Raw genomic sequence first — 15,368 nt, 5'->3', positions numbered from 1 at the left:
TCTATGGAGACAATTTTCTAAAAGTGAGGAATTTTAGGTAAAACTCCCGAAGATCTCAGCCTTGATTAGAGAAAGGAGAGTAAGATTTGTTGGTCATTGCTGTAGCGTTAAGGATGAAGCTGTAGAAACTAGGTAATGATTAAAACGGGCACACGTAGATATGAAGTCGAGGTTTACACATCGACGTACAAAATCAAAATGCGTAAACGCGTTTATACGTATATCGTTTGCGCATACACTATCTTAAATAAAAACAAATAATTATATTTTGACCCAATCAGAAAACTTTTTGAATTTATTTATAATGGTCATTCTAGAAGTTACCTACACTTTAAAAAGACAAATATTTCTTCAATAAATCAGTGGAACTCAGGGGACCCGAGTCTACGGATCGGTGTCGCTGGGCCCCTCACTGTGGACACTCATCTCTGCAAAATTTCTCTCCACTAACACACGACCACATTAACGAACACACAGATATGCACAACTCAGCGCAAATCTGTATAAACTTTATTCATTGAAATATTTCCAGTCTTTGTGACTGAAATATTTTACTAAGACAAAAACAAAAGACCTTTGACTCTTATTAACAACTTTCAATGAATTTTTATTTAAAAAAAAAAAAAAGGGAGCAGAGAAGTTTTTACAACGCTTTTCCCCTGAAATTCACGGCTCTTAATTAATTCATTCAGACTTTTTTTTACACAGGAATCACTACTGATCAAGGCCCGGAGAATAAAGGTTAATGGGTATACATTAATCAATGTGCTTATAGCGTAGTAAACATACGTAGTGGGAATTTTGTAAATTGGATTACTTAAGGGGACGGTTCATCAAGAACTTGTTTACGTTAGACTTGAAGACAATCAGATTGTACCTATTTACTATGCCTCCCCACGAGACAGAGTTAGACACCAGGGTCGTTTTTTAACGTGGAGAAAAGGTACAAAAATAAAAATTGTCTCAGTCATGAAGGATTTCTCCTCCACCGAAAGAGAACAAGAAATAGAAGTGCAGCATCTGAAGAACAGATACTACACTTTGATCTTGTCCCGAAGGCCAAGATTGTAATCAGCTGGAAAGCCGGCAATCGGAAGAGAGTTTCACATGCGTGCAATTCCAAGAAAGAAGCTTTGTTCATGGAATCTACATTTAGGTTTAAGCACAGATAAAGAGTGGGAAATTATTGATAGTAGTTTTAGCTAGACGAGTGTTTTCGTGAAAGTTTGGAGAGGGGGGGGGGCATAGATTGAAGCTCAGCTGAGCTCTTGCCATGAAAATAACGATAAAGCAGAGAACGGCTCGCAGCGTCTCTTCGGTGGGAAAGAGGTTGCAGGGAAGAGAAAAGGACATGCCCCACTAAGCTACGAAGTGTATTTTTAATTCTGTCAAGGCAGAATAAGCTGCTTCTAGCAGCTTATTCTACCCAGATGTGGCAACAGTACTCCATCGTTGCATCAGGAGGGAGATATCTATTGGAGCGGTAGGAGGATCCCGCCATTTTTCCAGCGACATTGGCAATGGAACTGATATACGTGTTCAGTTTCATGTCAGGAGTAATGGCCAAGCCCAGAAGCTTGTCAAAACATGAAACCTCCCCAAGACGAGAGCCATTCATTTCAACCGATGCCAGATTAGCATCAGAGCATAGATTGTGTATAGATAGAAGCTATTGTCTCCATTAATGAACCCCCTTGTTTTTACAAGAACTCTAAAAATATTCAGGAACATTCTATTTTCCTATTGCTATAAACCTTCTATTTTTAACATATATAAAAATCATCTCTTTTATGAATGTATGTATTATGAACTAATTATTTTGTTTTGTTTACCGTTGAAAATATCTCTCGTTTTCTCACGTTCAGAATATAAAACCATTCGAATATTTTTCACGGAAAATATTTCCCAAGATCCAGCTCATCCCAAAAATACTTCTCTCTTTGCAAAATACCCAAAAGTAACACCTCTAAAACTATGGTAAACATATTCTTAAAAACTAAAAACAAAAGACCGCCTCCCTAAAACTGGTGATTGAAATCCCATAGGTAATGTATCGTCATAGCCAACTAGGTAATTATTGAAACTAATAGACACAGGTAATGTCAGTAAAACGATAGGTAGAAACTAGTTTTTATGTAAATCTTTTAGAAGAACAGCAAGAATCTCCCAGAATCCAAATAAATAAATACCCAAGAATTACAAAATTACGAAAAAAAAAAGCGATCATCCAATGAATCGGTACTCACAGTTCCACCTTAGGCAGTTTTCAGTCCTTTCATCTTTCTTAGATCGTCACTCCTTGAACATCCGATTATTTTCCTTTATCATCATCGATCACATTCGATTTTTTCTGATACTTCGAAATCTGAACAGCAAAGCTCTGTCTTTCAAACTAACAGGTCAATTTGACATATCTTATAAACAAAATACAATATGGTTCAAAAAATGTGTTATATAATTTCCATAATCTAAAAACTTCTTATAAGAATTTTTTTTTTAATGATTCTATTTCAAGGTGTTTTAACGCGGTTTTTCTGGGCTTTAATCACCTATGTATATTTATACATTAGGCATAATTATATTTTGATATTACTAGCAGGCTGCCGAGCGTTGCCCGGGCATAAGATACGCTTAAATATGTTATTTTAATTCATACAAATTGCGTATTTATTATTATAGAGACAATTGTCTATCAATTATTATATTAGAATCTAATGTATATAGTAGTGATATATATATATATATATATATATATATATATATATATATATATATATATATATATAAAATGACTTCAACCGAAACCAAAATATACAATGCTCCACCATCATTCCTTCACCTCTGAGTTACGTCCGTACGTGTATATATATATATATATATATATATATATATATATATATATATATATCATAATTTAGGAGTTAAAAATTTGTGATTTGAAAAAGTTAAATTTCGAATATAGAAACTTTATTGTATGCAAGACAAAGAATATAGTATAGTAAAATATATTTCCTTAACCCATGAGTTTTCGATGTTTATACATCTCCGCGGAGGAAAATATTAGCAAATATTATAAAAGGTTTGCACCTGATTTGCTAAAGATAATAAACATAGAAAATTAAATTAAATATTTTTAACGTTTTTAAATCATTTTAGTTACATAGAATAAGAGAAATTGTATATTGATGCTGCAAAAAAGGATATTGAACTTCAAATCAAAAGTGCATGCTAAATCCTGCAATGGAAGCTCTTGGTATTCGGCAGGTAAAAAGATCCAACACGTATTGTAATAAATCCAAGGAAGCTGGTAACAATCCAATATATACATATTTCCACTGTGTTTCTTTTGTTTTACTGGATATCCAGCAAATCTTTGATTATATCAATCCGGTAAAAAAAATGTTCATATATCAGTTTCAAAATTCAGTTCAAGTTTTTAATCAATTTGTGAATAAAAAACAAAAGATATCCGTAGACAGGCAAATAAAATTAAATTAAAATTAAATGAAAATGAAAATAATTAAATAAAAGAATTGTTTATCAAACCAAAACAAAATAGTCTTTAAAAATCAGATGCAGTTAATCACTGGATTTGTACACCAGTAGATTTATTGTATATCATTATTCTGAACAATTTTTTATATATATATATATAAATATATATATATATATATATATATATATATATATATTTATGTAAAGTCATTCACACTGAGCAAGATCGAAGGATCAGTCAAAAATTATGTGTTTTTTAAAGAAACATTATTGGGTTTTTTTTGGGTTTTTTTTAAAGATTTTTTAGTATTTTTACATGTCAACACAGGAAATAAATGCAGAAAAGATATAAACATTTATATATTTTTCGCATTGTGAGTCCAGAATGAGTTTACATATTGTTTCAGCTAGAGGAAAATCCTACAAAAAGAAGAGGAAATATCCGACTAGCATCGTCAGAATTCAGAGATGGACTCTTGATAATAATTATCCAAAACTGCCTTTACTCTCCTGGGCATGGAGTTTACCAGAACTGCACATGTAGCCGCTGGAATGCTCTTCCACTCTTCAATTACGAGGTCTCGGAGCTGGCGGATATTTAAGATTTTGCGCACCTCCACCTTTTGTTTCAGGATGCCCAAAAGATATTCAAATCTGGAGATATGCTTGGCCAGTCCATCACCTTTACCATCAGCCTCTTCAGTAAAGCAGTGGTTGCCTTGGATGTATGATTTTGGTCATTGTTGTGCTGGACCACTGCTCTTCGACCCAGTTTCCGGAGGGAGGGGATCATGCTCTCCTTCAGTATTTGACAGTACATGTTGTCCCTCAATGAAATACCTACATCACTCGTTCAGCTCCAAACCATGACATCCCCACCACCATGCTTGACTGTAGACATGACACACTTATATTTGTATTCCTCAAGTTGGTGTGCATACTTGTCACTCCAGTAGGAAGCCTCTTCTTAAGGCAATACACAAGAAATCCCGCAAGCAGTTTGCTGAAGATATGTCAACAAAGCCCATAGATTACTGGAAGCATTTCCTATGGTCTGATGAGACGAAATTTAATTTGTTTGGTTCTGATGGCCTTAATCATATATGGTGGCATGTAAAGTTTCTTCCGGGTGTATCGTGGTGGGTTCCCAACTAGAGCAGGCAATCAATAAATTTGATTAAAAAATGAACGATTTTACTGGTTTTACTGTATGAAACATTCATTGATCCTCATTCAATCTATGGCAACGTCGGGTCTCCCTGCCAGTAATAATTCAAAATAAAATAATTTCAAAATGAAATAAGTCAAATATAAATAATATTTGTAAACAGAACAATTAAAGCAAGTCTATTACAAATGGCCATTAATAACGTTGACTAAATCATTTAAATCGATTTTCTTTATTATAACATGCAAATGAAATTACTTCTGTAATGTAGATTTCCTTTGAATAAATAGTATATAATGAAAACATGCTGGAATAAAAGTGTATATAAATCTGTTTTCAATATAAAGATTAATTTCTTAAACAGCGGATCTTTTATTAATTTATTTATTGCGGACTATTATCCTTATCTTACTTAGTTGTTGCTTCACGATGTTTCGGCCAACTATTCCGCTGACCTTTCTCAGGTGGTAACCGCGACGGAATAGGAACTTCGAATCCCCTAACTGCATTCTCAGCAATTACTGCCATCCATAGTTGTTGTCGTCTCACCACGTCTTGGCCAAGTAAGCCTCTGGCCGGCTTGGGGTCGGATTGAAACCGCTATCTTCAGACAATTCTCACCTGGAACCGTAGAGAGTCAACGTTTCTATCCATTGCGCCACGACAGTATCTGTTTCGTAGCGCAAAATCAATCACTTCGAGGCCAGTGGTGCAGTGGATATTGAAGGTAGATTTTCTTTTGAATAGATAGTATAATCGATATCATGCTAGGATAAAAGTGGGTTTAAGTGTATAGATAAAAATTTGTGACTACGACTGTATTATATATATATATATATATATATATATATATATATATATATATATATATATATATATATATCAAGCTTAATCCTGATGTATCCTAGCGTGGATAAAACGCGGAATATTCTGTGTAGCTTATTTGCAATATATATTTTATAAATTACTATCTAGCTCTACCTACGTATTGAGCACTGTTGAAGTAAATACTTAAAGTTTACGCATAAATTTATACTTTCGTATATTAATTTATGTGATTAAATTAAGTAATCATATATATATATATATATATATATATATATATATAAAGTAGAAGCGTCTGTCTGTGTGTCTGTGTGTACAACTCTCTTACAGTCTACACCAGTTGACAGATAATGATTAAACATGGCATGAGGATTTCACACCATTTTCCAAGGTTCAGGTCAAAAGTTTAGGTCATAGCCTATGTATATATGTTTTCCTGCAGCCTACACCAGTGGACATATCACGACCAACCTAGCATGATGATGCCCCACACCTAGGGTGCGTGCACACGATTTTCCAAGGTAAAAGTCAAGAGGTCATAGCCTATGTATATATACTCTCCTACAGCCCACAACATAGGACTGATCATGTCCAAATCTGACAGGATGATCGTCTCCGACCTAGGAATAGGGCACAAAGCCAAAGGTTAATATCGAGACTTTGCTGTACGCTAGAGTATCCGCGAAGTGGGTACCCGAGTGTACAGCAATATTGTCCAGAGGTAAAGCAACCGATGAGGTTTTAAAGAGGTTAATACAAGAGTGCTTAATACCGAAGTAGAGCAAGATATAGTTTTTACTTGTTTTACATGAAGACTCCTCTAGTCGATAATGCTTATTTTATTTTTTACTTGTAACTCGCTGACCGAAACATGGTCATGAATGTGTAGTGACATATTAATGCTAACGTAACGTAAAATAAATAAAAACCGTATATATATATATATATATATATATATAGAGAGAGAGAGAGAGAGAGAGGGGGTAAGAGAGAGAGAGAGAGGGTAAGAGAGAGAGAGGGGGGTAAGAGAGAGAGTTCCTTTTCTCTCTTCCTTTCTTCCTTATTTTGCTTCTATTTTTTTCTCTTTCTATTCCTTCGCATTATTTTGGCTTTTATTTACGCTATTTTTTCTGTCTTTCTTTGTTTCATCCATTTCTTTCCTTTTTTTCTTTGTTTCGTCAATTTCTTTCTTTTTTTTTGTTTCGTCCATTTCTTTCTTTTTTTTCTTTGTTTCATCCATTTCTTTCTTTTTTTTCTTTGTTTCATTCATTTCTTTCTTTTTTTTTGTTTCGTCCATTTCTTTCTTTTTTTCTTTGTTTCATCCATTTCTTTCTTTTTTTTTTCTTTGTTTCGTCCATTTCTTTCTTTTTTTTCTTTGTTTCATTCATTTCTTTCTTTTTTTTTCTTTGTTTCGTCCATTTCTTTCTTTTTTTTCTTTGTTTCATTCATTTCTTTCTTTTTTTTTTGTTTCGTCCATTTCTTTCTTTTTTTTCTTTGTTTCATCCATTTCTTTCTTTTTTTTCTTTGTTTCGTCCATTTCTTTCTTTTTTTTCTTTGTTTCATCCATTTCTTTCTTTTTTTTCTTTGTTTCATCCATTTCTTTCTTTTTTTTCTTTGTTTCGTCCATTTCTTTCTTTTTTTCTTTGTTTCATCCATTTCTTTCTTTTTTTTCTTTGTTTCGTCCATTTCTTTCTTTTTTTCTCTCTTGTTTTTATTTCTCTTTTTCGTTCCTTTTCCTTTTTGTTTTTTTTTTTTTTTCCTTCTCATCCTTTTTCTTTCTTTCACTTTACTTCTAAACACGCACTGACGTATTACGTTTCCCCCCCACACACACACCCCCGCCGCTCCCGTGCCAATAAGAATCCTTACCATATAATGATATACCATCAATCGCAACATGGTTTTAAGAGTACATAGCACCCCGTTTCTTTTATCCGCGTTTTTCTTTTTCTTTTTATTCTTGTATCGGTTTATGTTTATTTTTTTTTAGCAAACTTTCCATTTTTTACTTACAATTACATAACACAAACTTTTGATAAATACGACGCCATAACAGAATGTCGCACTTTAATCTTCCTATTTACTTGCCTCCCCACGAGGGCAGAGTTATACACAAAGGTCGGTTTTTAATGTTGGCAAAATCCAGCTCTCCAAAAAGCGGCATGAAGAATTTCTCCTCCATTCATCGAGATCAGAAAAGATGAAGTGTAGCGTCAGACAGATACTACACTGTGATCATGGCCTGAAGGCCATGTATGCACTTATTTTCCTCGGAATTTAATTTCCGTTTTATTGTTTTATTTTTAGTTCTAATCTCATTATTTAGTTTAAATTTGATAAAATCTTTCTATGTTTTAATGTAATGAATTGGACGACTCTTTTGTAATCTATGGGAACCGGGTACGGAAGTCTGTAAAGTTTCTCAAATTGCCATACCGTACAGTACCGAAGCGACATTCATCGGAGGCGGGTTAAACCAACTTCCCCCGAAATAGAAAATTTCATGGGTGTATGTAAATTACAGTCGTATGCATCGATGGCTATGCATTATATTGATTCTTATGGTTATGTGTTATTTTTATTTTTTTAGTTTCCTCTTTTATAATTTTTTTTTTGTTTCCTCTTTTAGAATTTTTTTTGTTTCTTCTTTTAGAATTTTTTTTTTGTTTCCTCTTTTAGAATTTTTCTTGTTTCTTCTTTTAGAATTTTTTTTGTTTCTTCCTTTAGAATTTCTTTTTTTATTTTTTTTATTTTTTTAATTTTTTAGTTTTTTTGTTTTTTTTGTTGTTTTTTGTTTTGTTTTGTTTTTTTGTTTTTTGTTTTGTTTTGTTTTTTTGTTTTGTTTTGTTTTTGTTTTTTAGTTTTGTTTTTTTTAAAGATTTTTTTATTTCCTATTTTAGAATTTATTTTTTTTATTTTTTTTATTTTTTTCATTTTTTATTTTTTTGGTTTTTTTGTTTTCTTTTGTTTTTTGTTTTCTTTTGTTTTTTGTTTTGTTTTGTTTTTGTTTTTTAGTTTTGTTTTTTTTAAGATTTTTTTATTTCCTATTTTAGAATTTCTTTTTTGGATTTTTTTTTGTTTGATTTTTTATTTTTATTTTTTATTTTTTGTTTCCTCTTTTAGAATTCCTACTTAATATTTACGCATTATATTGATTCTTATGATTATGTGTCATTTTTATGATTAGTTTTTCTTTCCTCTTTTAGAATTTAGACATTGGCTTAAAGAAAGTGCTTTTGTAGAAGCAACTGGATTCAAACTTAGCACATCCAGTTTTTAAGCTCGAGTCATTAACCGATTAGTCACCGTCACCTGATGTATCTTTATGTTCTTGTAAGGTGTTCAACTAGGCCCGAATCACTAGTCCATCTACTGTAAAACATTCACAACAAGAACTCGTCTAGTTATAACTAGAGCAAACGGCTTTTTTAAAACTTTATTCGCCCAAAACAAGACATCCTGCCACTGAGACGTAAGAGTCGTCATGAATTAGCGTTTATACATAAACGGGAGTTTTGTGGGGAGTTGTGCAACGAGATGTTTGTTTACATTACATTTAAATTTCTTTATATTCGTACAGTGAGAAAAGAACACAGAAGAGAGAAATAATTTTTTTAAAAAGCTAACAGTTTTAGGTAAATGGGTATGTTCAGGTGAGCAGGTGTGTATAATATCTCAAAAAGATGATCGTCCCCTTCTTTTCATAGTACCAAATCAACCTTGAGTGAACCACCTTCGATATTATGGATGGTTCCAATAACGGAGTTAATATAGTTTCTCGACCGCAGCGAAGGCAATGCATGTAGGAAGCGGCGTACTCCATTGGAAAAACGGAACCGGATAGAGGGAGCGTGTTGGTCCCATACGAAAATTTTCAAATGATGTTGTCACAAACAAAAGACCTGTTTCAAATTTATTTTGCGTACATAAGGAAGTAGTAAGGCTTAGAAAACTGTCACAAGAATGTTAGTGTCAATGCGCAGTCTGGCCTAATCGGGGATAGTGAAACATAAGAAATGCAGTTACAGAAAAAGAAAGCTATTAGAATAAAAAAAAGTATCTCTTATGGGGATGCAACATTGCAGCGATTGGACAAAGATTGGAGATTGGCAGTGGACCTATAAAATTGTAGGCTCTTTTTGGAGGTACTACGCCACTCTTTCTCTTTCTCTCTCTCTCTCTCTCTATCTCTCTCTCTCTATCTATCTATCTCTCTCTATCTCTCTTTCTCTGTACGAAAAATGGGACTTCCATGAACAAAGTTTCGTTCTTAGAACTCCATATCTATCAAAAGATACCACTACCGAACCTACTACAGCATGGTCGTTTTAAAGTCTAATATAAACAAATACTTGTAGATTCCTCCACTTGCTTAATCAAGATCTCTTAAGCATTCTTTTGCTCATTCAATCCATTGTTTCACATCCACTCGTGACAACAACCATCGTCCAATCACTAATCATTTCGATCAATAATATTGAACGTGGTGAAAACAGTAATATATGATAATATCAGTGAAAGTTACTTTACTATCATTTGAGGGGACAATTATTCGACTCTTGTGATTGGTTGGTTGTTTTCTTTAAAGAATATCACCTTTTATCGGTTTACTATCAGGCTACCCGGAGTTGTCCGGTCGTAAAATACGCATAAATATTATATTTTAATTAATGCAGAATTCTTATTTATTATAAACAGAAATACAGTACATATTAAACGTAACGTTAAATTCCTTTAAAATTAAGTGAATAAAATGTAAAAATTTTTTTTTAAATACTCGTAACAATTACAGTAACAATTAGGCCAGCTTTTTTTTAAATACTCGTAATAATTACAGTAACAATTAGGCCAGCTTGATTAACTCGTAATTAATTTTTAATTACTCGTAACAATTACAGTAACAATTAGGCCAGCTTTTTTTTAAAATACTCGTAATAATTACAGTAACAATTAGGCCAGCTTGATTAACTCGTAATTAATTTTTAATTACTCGTAACAATTACAGTAACAATTAGGCCAGCTTTTTTTTAAATACTCGTAATAATTACAGTAACAATTAGGCCAGCTTGACACGATCTTTAAGAAGTTGTTTCAAACCTATTTATTCTTAACATAAGTAATCTGCTATGTGAACGATTCACGCATGCACATTCATGAAACAGTTGACAAACACATAAAAGTCCGATGATTTTTCCATTTTGACACCTTAGCAATCATTTTATCCGGATAAAATAGGATTAAGATGTTTTTCATACGTCTGAATACTCTATATACCAAATTTACAGTCTGTAGATCAAAAATCCGTTGAGTATATAGGTTGAGAAGTGTCCTCACACACACACATTCTCAGTTTTATAGATATATACATTTTAAACTGAATTGAGTAATTTTGAAAAAAAACAACGTTCTTTATGCTTCATGGTCTTTTAATCTTCAAATATTTTGGTATAATTGTTTTTTATACAGGAATATATATATATAAATATATATATATATATATATATATATATATATATATATATATATATATATATATATATATATATATGGAGGTGGTCACGTTTACATCCGAGTGAGTCTCGTTTAAGTGTGTAGATGTCAATTTTTTTGTAATTAGTAATTTTACTAAGAATTCTTCATACACTTTGGTTTCGGTTTCGTTTATAGCTGATGGCAATCAAGTTATTTATTGTTTTATGAATAATTTTTCAAAGATTCTTCAAAAATTTTGGTTTAGGTTTCGATTAAAGCTGATAGCACTCCAGTCATCTAACTTTTCTATGAATATTTTCTCAGGAATTATTTATATGTTTTGGTTCGTTTTCGATTACAGCTGAAGGAATTTAAGTTTTCGAAACTCAGCGGATTAAGGACTATCCTCTTATTTTGTGCTTCCTTTTTAAAATTAAATATATTTGTAACTCTTTTTCAAAGTGTTTTTAACATGTTTTATTAACTACTTGTTCTTATATATATATATATATATATATATATATATATATATGTGTGTGTGTGTGTGTGTGTGTGTGTGTGTGTGTGTTTAAGGAGCCATCACTTATCAAGGCCCGAATGCCACGCGAGGATAAGGGTTAATGAGTGTACAGTGGTCAAAGGGTACATGTCCTGGTCATCGTTAGTAGTGAAAATTTGATAAATTGAATTAATCAAAGGGATGGCTCATCAAGAATTTGTTTACGTTGGACTTGAAGACGACCAAATTGTAGTGAGTTGGAAAGCAGGAAAACGGAAGACAGTTCCACAGATGTGCAGTCTTAAGAAAGAAGCTTTGTTCATGGAATCTACGTTTAGGTTTTGGCAGAGATAAAGGGTGGGGGAAATTATTGATAGTGGTTTCAGCTAGATGAGTGTTTTTCGCGAAAGTCAGGACAGAGAAAGCATAGATTGGAACTCGGACGAGCACTTGCAATGATAATAACGATAAAGCAGAGAAAGGCTCACAACGTCTCTTCTGGTGGGAAATAGGCTGCAGAGAAGAGAAAATGGCATCCCCCACTAGGCTACGAAGTCTATTTTGAACTTTGTCAAGTTAGGATACGCTGCTTCTAGCAGCTCCTGTTCAGATGTGACAACAATACTCCATCCTTGGACTTTCTTGATTCTTATACAGGTAGAGAATTGCATCAACAGTGAAATATCTACTGTAGCAGTAGGATGTTCCCACCATTTTTCTAGCAGCCTTGGCAACGGATTTGATGTAGATGTTCCATCTCAGAGCAGTAGTAAAGATAAGACATAGAAGCTTGTCAAAACATGGAGCCTCCCAAGGCGAAAGTCATTAATTTCAATTGATGCCAGACGGGGATCAGGGCGTTGATGATGGAAATACAGAAGCTTGGCTTTAGGCCATTTTTCAATCCTCTCCGCAGTTATGTAGTCCACAATACATTGTAGTTTATATTGCACTGTAGAGAACCTACTGTTGATGTTATAAAGCTATTTTTATATAATAGCTTGGATTAAAGTTTAAAATGCAAATGTAAAATATCATGGTTAAATTGTGTTGTAAACAGAAACATTCATTTTGAATGCGCGTCTGTCATATCAAAGAGCCTACTTTTTTTTTAATATCCCGGGCCTTTCTACTTGTGCGGTTATAATGGCTTGACTTTAAAATGTAAAAATACAGTATCATGGTCAAATTTTTCTCTAGACAGAAATATTCATTTCGAACGCGCCCCTGCCATATTGAAAGCCTACAGTTGATTTTATATGCAGGTATTTTCCGCTTGCGTGGTAATAAAACTTCTTAAATTCACTTATGGTGTTAGGTTGTATAAGGCGTTAACTTTAGTCAAAATCATCTGTTCCTTCTTTCATTGGATTTTTCGATTATCGATTATCGGTACTTATCGAAGACATTCCGATACAAAACCTATCTAAGAACACTGCCAGATACATAAAGCACCTTTGTGTGAAATTTCAAAAAAATCAGCCGAATCGTCTAGGAGTCCATAGGGAACTCTCTCTCTCTCTCTATCTATGTCTCTCTCTCTCTCTCTCTCTATATATATATATATATATATATATATATATATATATATATATATATATATATCTTAAACACACACGCACAAACGCTCAACACACAGACAAAATTCCTTTTATAAATTAGATTCTTTTTTATTCTCTTTTATTTATTTATTTCCTTTTTTTATTCCTTTTTTCCTGTTTCATTTTATTTCTAATTCTGGTACTTTTCTTTTTTTTTTTTAATTTTTATTTTCTATATCATTAGATCTTCTTTTTCACGAACATTTTTTTTTCGTTTCGTTTCGTTTTTTTTTTGTTTTTTTTACCTGTTTCCTGTTTTCCCGCTTTTTAATGTGCGCCTCACTAATTTGCTTTTTTCAGCTTCATTTTTCTTCGTTATTTCGTTTCGTTTTGTTGCGCACATGAATGAAGCGCCACACATGCTAAAGGCTACATTCATTACAATCCGACGAACCAGAATACGTCATCCGCTTAATAGAGAAAATAACAGCGAGAGTGGGAGAGGGTGGAAGGAAGAGGTAGAGATGAAGGAATATGAAAAAAGAAAGAGTTGACGAAGAGAGATAAAGAGAACAGGAGAGAGCGAGTGATATAGAGGGGAAAATAGAGAGGGAAACGAAAGGAAAACGAAAGAGACAGAAAGAGAGACGAGAAGAGAAGCGCAAATAAAAGAGAAGGGCGTGGGGGAGAAGAGTGGGTGCAAGAGAGAGAAAGATGGAGTGATAGGAAGAGGGAAGGGAAAAGAGGGAGGAGGGGACAGAGGAAAAGAAGGTAGGTGGTGAGATAGAGAGCGCAACAGGGAAAAGAAAAATGGACAGAGAGAATAAGAGAGGGGGAAAGGAGAGAGAGAAAATGGAGGGAGAGAAGAAGAGAAGAGACTAGAGGAAGAAATAACAAACGTAGAGAGAGAGAGAAGGGTAGGGAGAAAGGGATAGGTAGTAATAGAATAAGAGAGAAAGGGGGCGAAAGGAGAGGGTCAGAGAGATAGGAAGGGAACGATGGAGAGATAGGGTGAATAAAGAGAAAATTAGAGACAAGGAGAGACAGAGGAAGAGAGGGGGTGGTGAGAGGATGAGCACGACAGAGAGTGATAAGATGGATAGAAAAGGTGAGAATGGAGAAAGAGAGAGAGAGAAAAATTGGGAGGAGAGAAGAAAATGAAAGGCTGGAAGGAGAGAGAGTCCGGATATGGAGAGGAAGGGTAGAGAGAAAGTTAGAGGCAGTAAGAGCAAGAGGAGAGACAGAAGTGGAAGACCGAGGGAGATAGGAAAGAAATAAAAGAAGATAGAGAGGGAAATAAAGAGAGACGTGGGGCAAGAGAAGAAGAGAGGGGGATAAAGTGAGAAACAAGAAGGAAAAGGAATAAGAAGGAGGAGAAAAGAGAAGTTAGAGGCAGGGAGAGATAGATAGATAGATTAGAGGGTAAGTAGTGAGACAGAGAGCAGGACAGGGTGGCTTTTAGAAAGATTGAGAAAGAGAAGAAAGAAAGGGAAAAGAGAAAGAGGGAAATTTAGAGGGAAGAAGAAGAATGGAGATGGAGAAGGAAGGACTGGGAGAAAGAGAATGATGAAATAAGAGAGAGAGAGAGACAGACAGAGAAAGAGAGAGATTAAATGGAGAATGTAACAGAGAAAAGAACGAATAAGAGTAAAATGTCCGACATATTGTAACCTTTTCCCACCCAACGCGAACGTTGTTTTCCACCTGTTGCTCCAAGTACGCGTGTTATCCACCCCGTAAAATTTTAATGGTAAATGCAGATTCCAGCTGCCATACGAAGACTTTCAGGTTCTCCTGCAAGTAGAACTTCTTGGAAGTTGTCCAATCATTGTTTGTTTAATAAAAACGTTCGTCTACAACGAACAGATGATCGCTGGTTATAAAGAGAAAAATACTTATATCCGCCGACAAGCAAGAGCCCGGGTTCCCGACGACAGCGCGGCTTCGAACACGTAGGGTCAAGTTAAAATATAATACAACTAGCATGAAACCCGGCGTTGCCCGGTCGTAAAATACATTATAATTTGATTCGTGCAGATTTCGTATTTATTATTATAGAGCCACTTCTCTATCGATTATTATATTGTATCTAATATATAATAGTGATGCCTAAAGTAAAAAAAAGAAATTCTTGCATGCCATTAGAAAGAGAAAATATTAGGTTGGCGTAAAATAATGTCGTTTTTTTTTTTTTTGACGTCCAAATGCATGTAAAAAATGACATTAATTTGCACCAACCTAAATAGCTCTCCAGCTGTATCTGACTTAAATCGATGTATTTAAAAAACCACAATTATTAACGTTGTTTAGTGTATAACCTTTTAATTGTCGCATGAAGAATGAAACGGATGTAGTCGATTTACACCAA

Source organism: Euprymna scolopes, chromosome 26 (assembly GCF_053919585.1).
Source record: "Euprymna scolopes isolate OS-2025 chromosome 26, ASM5391958v1, whole genome shotgun sequence".
NCBI classification, from domain to species: Eukaryota; Metazoa; Mollusca; class Cephalopoda; order Sepiida; family Sepiolidae; genus Euprymna; species Euprymna scolopes.
The sequence above is the reverse complement of the archived record's forward strand: the minus strand, read 5'-3'. Positions refer to the sequence as shown.